Below are 6,000 nucleotides of genomic sequence, written 5' to 3'. Positions count from 1 at the left end.
CTGGTAATTGGTGTCAGTGAACTTCAACCCCTAGTGGTACACCAATTTAAAATATTGATGTGAGTATTATTCAAGTGGCCTCTGGACATAGTTCACTACCTGTGTGACTTGGGTTGACACTAAGTGCTGTTAAGGATTCACGTCTTTGCTTGCTAATGTAGTTTTGTGCTGAAAGCTCCTGTCATCCACCCATAATTTCAGCGACTGGCCATCACTTCTTTAAGTCACTGAGGCTAAATCATTAGAGTGCATGCCAGCAAGGACCAGTCAGAGCCACTGAGTCACTGTGCCATAAAAATATGAATAAGTAAGTTTATTGCTCAGACAGTATTTTAACATTAGCAAACATTATAATTGCAAAAATATGTTCTAGGTTTTTGGCAATGTACTGTAGGAAAGCCTACAACATTAGTCAGGACTGTCCAGTCCCTGACCACATTCCGGCGCCTCCTTAAGACTCACCTCTTCAAAGAGCACCTGTAGAACTCCTCTGTTTGTATCCTGGGACACTATCACCCTTCATGTAAATGTGCTTTATTTTGCTCTTATCTGCCCCCTATTTTACTGCATTTAATCCTGTGCTTCAGAATACTGTAATCTGCCAAGTGTTTAACCTGTAGTACTTTGTATTTAATCACATCCTGATGTAACTATCACTATTTAATCATATCCTGATGTAACTATCACTATTATCTGCTGTATTATTGAATTGTGGTTTGTCACACTTGTACTTTGCTTGAACAAAAGTTATTGTATTTCTTGCTCTTATTGTATTACTTGTATTGTAACACTTGAAATGTATTTGCTTACGATTGTAAGTCGCCCTGGATAAGGGCGTCTGCTAAGAAATAAATAATAATAATTAGTATTTGCCCGCCAGTAGTTTTGGCAGACAGCATTTGAACAAACAAACAAGACACACCCCTATAAACTACCTACTCAAGCCTGCAGTCCCTGCTATATACAATTGTGTATATATATATATACATTTAATACAAATGTATAGATAAAATATATTTCAAATTCATATTGTGATGTGTGTAGTACATCTCTGCAATAGTTATAACCATAATAGTTATAGACACACTAGAATACAGAACCCTTTATAGAACGAAAGGCAGCTTATCTCTTACAGTAGTCAACCAGGGAGAGGTGTGTTATAATAGAGTTGATCTATTACACAGGACATAGGAATCAACATTTCCCTGGCAGGCTATTGTTTGATTACAGTACAAAGCAGGAATATTTGTAGCTAGCAGCTGATTTTTTGTCCACTGTACAAACATTTGCAAAGACAGGAAGTTTGCTATGGCACAATGAGCAAGTTACTTATTAATAAAGCATTTTATTAATAAAACATTGCATTATGAATGCCAAAGACTTTAGGACTTAATTCCTTTGGCTGAATAGCATTTTAACTAGATTTAAGCAAAACAACTACTCAGACCAATAAGAAGACAGGTCTATCTATCTATACATTTGTATGTGTCAGATTTATGAAGGGGGTCTATTCTAATGCTATAAAGAGTAGCAGGTCTAAATAGTGCTGCCTTTTAATTCTGTATAAATCCCACAAGTGTTTTCCCACAGGGTTGATTTATTGTCCTACTTTTTGACATCACTTAATAGTCTGGAGGCCTCAAAAAGGACAAAGTACCCATTTGATATATTGCTAGCTCCAGTTCAATTGTATGTAGTGAATAATGCACCTTTAACTGGAGATTAGCACATAACTTATCTGCATCACCATCGTCTCTCCATTTTAAATCTGTTTAAAGCTAACCTAACTATAGTAACTGTTACGGCAACTGACTTTTCTAACTCTACTCTTCAGATGTTGCTTTTTCAGCCAGCTAGCAGCATTGGAAAATCTAGCAATGTTGTAGCTATGTCTGTAGCTGCTTCGAGGAAATAGATGCCAATGGTCATCTGGAATAATAATAATAAAAATAAAATAAATAAGCACTCCTATTCGACTGCAGGTGTCTTTAAAGAGTGCTTCACAGAGGGTATGTTGACTCTAAATGATGTTTTGAATTGAGCTGGCAAACTTCCCAGTAACATTCCCACAGATTTTACACCATGGTAAATATGCATAGATGCAAAGTCATAGAAAAATAGAAAATGTAACCAATAATAGTATTGGACGCTTTGCCTATTATATTACATGAATTGAGTGCTTTAAATTTGTAATGTCTGGCTTGATTCCCTGAGTAGCTGCAAATTTACAGTCCTGGTACTTCTCAAATCGCATGTAACAAAACAAGGTACTGAACATGATTTCATTTTGGCTGAATGCCAATATTTACAAATCATTTTCTTAATCTGATTGAAGAATGCATATTTATATTTTAAACAAGAACAAAAAACCTGAATGTATTTAAAACAGTGCATGTAAGAGGCATGAATGTTTCGTTATTGTATTACAAGTGTAAAATGATTTGGTTTATTGATTAAATATTACCGTATACATCATGTAATTTAATTAATCAATATATAGCATTAGGAGATCAGATCTTACCTGCCTGTAAGTCAGTATTAATTCTGCTGCAGGGGTTTTTTTTACAGCAGTGATTTATTTTACTCTCATTAAACTCACTAAAGATAATAAAAACAAGGTGGAATGAATTTCACAAAAGAATTAAAATATTTAGGGGATAAAGATGGGTTACTTTGGATCATTAAAATAGAACCCCATGTTTATGTAAACACATAAGAGTATCTAAAACTTGTTTAATAAACATATTCAGCTTTTGCCAAAAGAGACAGAACAGTTCATAAGTGAGCAGGATCTTGGTGACTCATGAGATTGGCAATGTCATATGAAGCATGTCATCTCTAGGGTCTCTGCCAGATCAAGAGCTTTGCGACTGAAAGCCATTTCCATCTGTTTGGAGGCCTGGGTCAGGTTTTGGATTGCCCTGCAATTTTAACAGCGGTTTAAATTACAAAATGATCAGTTTATCAAAAAGGTAGCTATAGTATTATTTAGCAGATGCCTTTATCCAAGGCGACTTACAGAGACTAGGGCGCGTGAACTATGCATCAGCTGCAGAGTCACTCACCCGAAAGACAGAGCACAAGAAGGTTAAGTGACTTGGTCAGGGTCACACAATGAGTTAGTGGCTGAGGTGGGATTTAAACTGGGGACCTCCTGGTTACAAGCCCTTTTCTTTAACCACTGGGCCACACAGCCTCCTATCATAAGGAAGATGAAACTGAACTAACCTATCAATCTTTGGAAGTAGATCTTAGACTAGACACCTGGAATAATTTTATTTTATTCGAACATGTGTGTCTATTGTGCGCTTTATTTTCTGGGTACAGTGTCTATGTTTCAGGAGAGGCGTGACTAGGGAAGCTGTCTAGAGCGTTGTCTTGGGGGTGTCTGCAGGTAAATGCAGCATTTCAGTATCAGGTGTTTACAAAGAAGGCATCTTTTTCTAAAACATTAAACCCATAAAAAAAATAACTGTCAATTGTTTAATTTAATAATTTTCCACCTACATTTTATTGTCTGTATTCAATTCTGTAATGTACAGCAAATACAAAGGGTGCACATTTAGTGTATTCTGGTATGATTTTGTGTCGCAGCAAAGAAACCACATAAACCCATTTCATTTATGACTGACAATGAAAACAAAGGAAAAGCCAAAAATACTACCAATTAATACAAATTTAAAAAAAAAATACAAAATACAACAACAGATATTACTGCTATTTTATGCAAAATTAGAAATGGGAAATTAAAAATACTGTTATGTCAATACTGTACTGGACTATAATCAATACAGGATGTATTCTGTTGTAATAAACCAAGTTCAAGACTTGCATTTTTCTGTTTGTAACATACTATTATAAAATAATACAAAATATGGTAAGTCTTTAGTTTCTATCCCCTGCCATGCCTTGGCAGAGTCTCAGTGGCCCCGCGATGCCGGCTTCCTTCAAGTGATGAGGTGTTGACAGTCATGAAACTACGTTGCTTAAAGTTGTGCCAGCACAGACAGGGGGCTGCTGGGATGTTGGCAGCTTTTTGGCTTTTAAAGGTTGAAAATCTCTGTTGCTTTAACCTGTTCATAATTGTCGTGCATAGTAGAAAAGTCTGCTTGACAAAAAATATATAGCCATATTTATACACTGCTCACAACCTGTTTAAAACATCGCTGTCACCTCTTTTCACTTCATGCATGCCAGAAACACAATGCATGAGTTAAAAGGTCACAGCATAGCATGTTTTTTCTGGAATATATCCCATAATGAATTCCATATGAAAGGTGTGAGCATATAGTATTTGAATGAGGCAATAGGATGTTGAAGAGTGTTAATATTGTGCGATATAACCAACAACCAAAACCTAATATAGCGAGCATGTTGCATATCCAAGACTAAACCAAAACTCAAAAGCTAGCAAATTGTTCTGAGGTTATTGTTGTTTTGGTTGTGCCCACTGTATATCTATGCATGCAGGTATACTCAAGTAGAAACTAAATGGGGAATATACTTGCATAGGTACATGCTTAAAAGTATAGGTTTCATCACTTGGTTCAGAAAGCACAGTGATTTCAGGAACATTATCGCCATCTGCTGAGTAACAAGGTAACTGCACAACCTTCCTGTTGTTACCAAATACAGCAGTTAAATGTAAAACCAAAAATACTTTTTACTTGCTTGATGGTTTCCTTTTTAGCATGTCACCTATTTAGCTTATGTAAAAAAAGTCGAACACTCTGTGCTTTGTGCTTTGGGTGTCCACTATTGTTGAGTTCTTTCTGTGTTTTCAACTTGTAAAGTTGCATGTAGGTGACAATTTATTTCAAGGTTGTGCAAAGAAAATACAACATGCCCTGAAACAGTCTTGCGTATGAACAGAGCATATGGAGCTGATAAAGATACAGCTGTTTAATGATTTCATTTTCACATGACCATGAACTATGTGATCTCCATACTGAAGACATTATGAATGATACAAGCAAAATGCTGATCTTTATTTCGTTTTATAATTCAGTGTTTATATAACATGTCACTTAACCACCCGCGGTTAGTATTCCAGGCAGTTTTATTCAAAGAACTTGATGATTTTTATGGACAGATAAGACATCTGTTTAGTTAGTCATTTCCATTAGTCTACAATCTTTAAATTCTGTCAAATTCAAATTTAAATTAATTTCAGACTAGAACTTACATTGCCTTGCATGTTAGTTTAGCAATTAATCAAAATATTGAAAAAAGTGTGTTAATTCTAACTTTAAAAATACATGGCCATGCTAAGAATCAAATCTGCTATTTGCCATATACATGACTCAGACAAAAATCTTTTCTGCCTAAATGTTCACAGTATTATGAAATGCAGTAGTAACAATTATAATTTCATATACGTATGTTTTAACCAATACTGCTCCAAGAATAACTGAACATGTTATTGAAATATCAAACATGCAAAGCAATAAAGTAGCAAGTCAGTAACATTAAAGTACTGTAACTACCCAGTGGTTAATTGAATTAACCCAGTGCTAAGAAACCAACAGCCCAGATAAGCCTCCATAAATTAAGATATAAATGTTAAAGGCTAGCGTGACATTAATCGGAATTATGACTAGTTAGGATCTTCACCTATAAATTACCTCCTGATGTAAAAGCAGCAATATTACTTAAACATGATCACACTGGCCGGATGCTAGAAGCTTCAAAAGAAATGTAATACTTAAATTTGTATCAGTCACCATATTTATATAAACACGATAATTAAGACCAGTATTGGAGGCAGATCCTTTTAGACCTTGCTGAAATATTTATTATTGCAAGTCCATAAGATATATCTGGGTTCTGTCACCAGAAATGTCTAAACAGTGTCCAGATGTTTATTTAAGCAGCTCCCACAGTTCTTATGTCAATTATCAGGGGTTATCAAAGAGCATCACTGGGTATCTCTTCTGACTTCTATATTCAGTGTTTTCTTCCTTCATTAAAATTCCTGGCACAGGTTCATAAAAGAAATGT

Source organism: Acipenser ruthenus, chromosome 21 (genome assembly GCF_902713425.1).
Source record: "Acipenser ruthenus chromosome 21, fAciRut3.2 maternal haplotype, whole genome shotgun sequence".
Lineage (NCBI taxonomy): Eukaryota > Metazoa > Chordata > Actinopteri > Acipenseriformes > Acipenseridae > Acipenser > Acipenser ruthenus.
The sequence above is the reverse complement of the archived record's forward strand: the minus strand, read 5'-3'. Positions refer to the sequence as shown.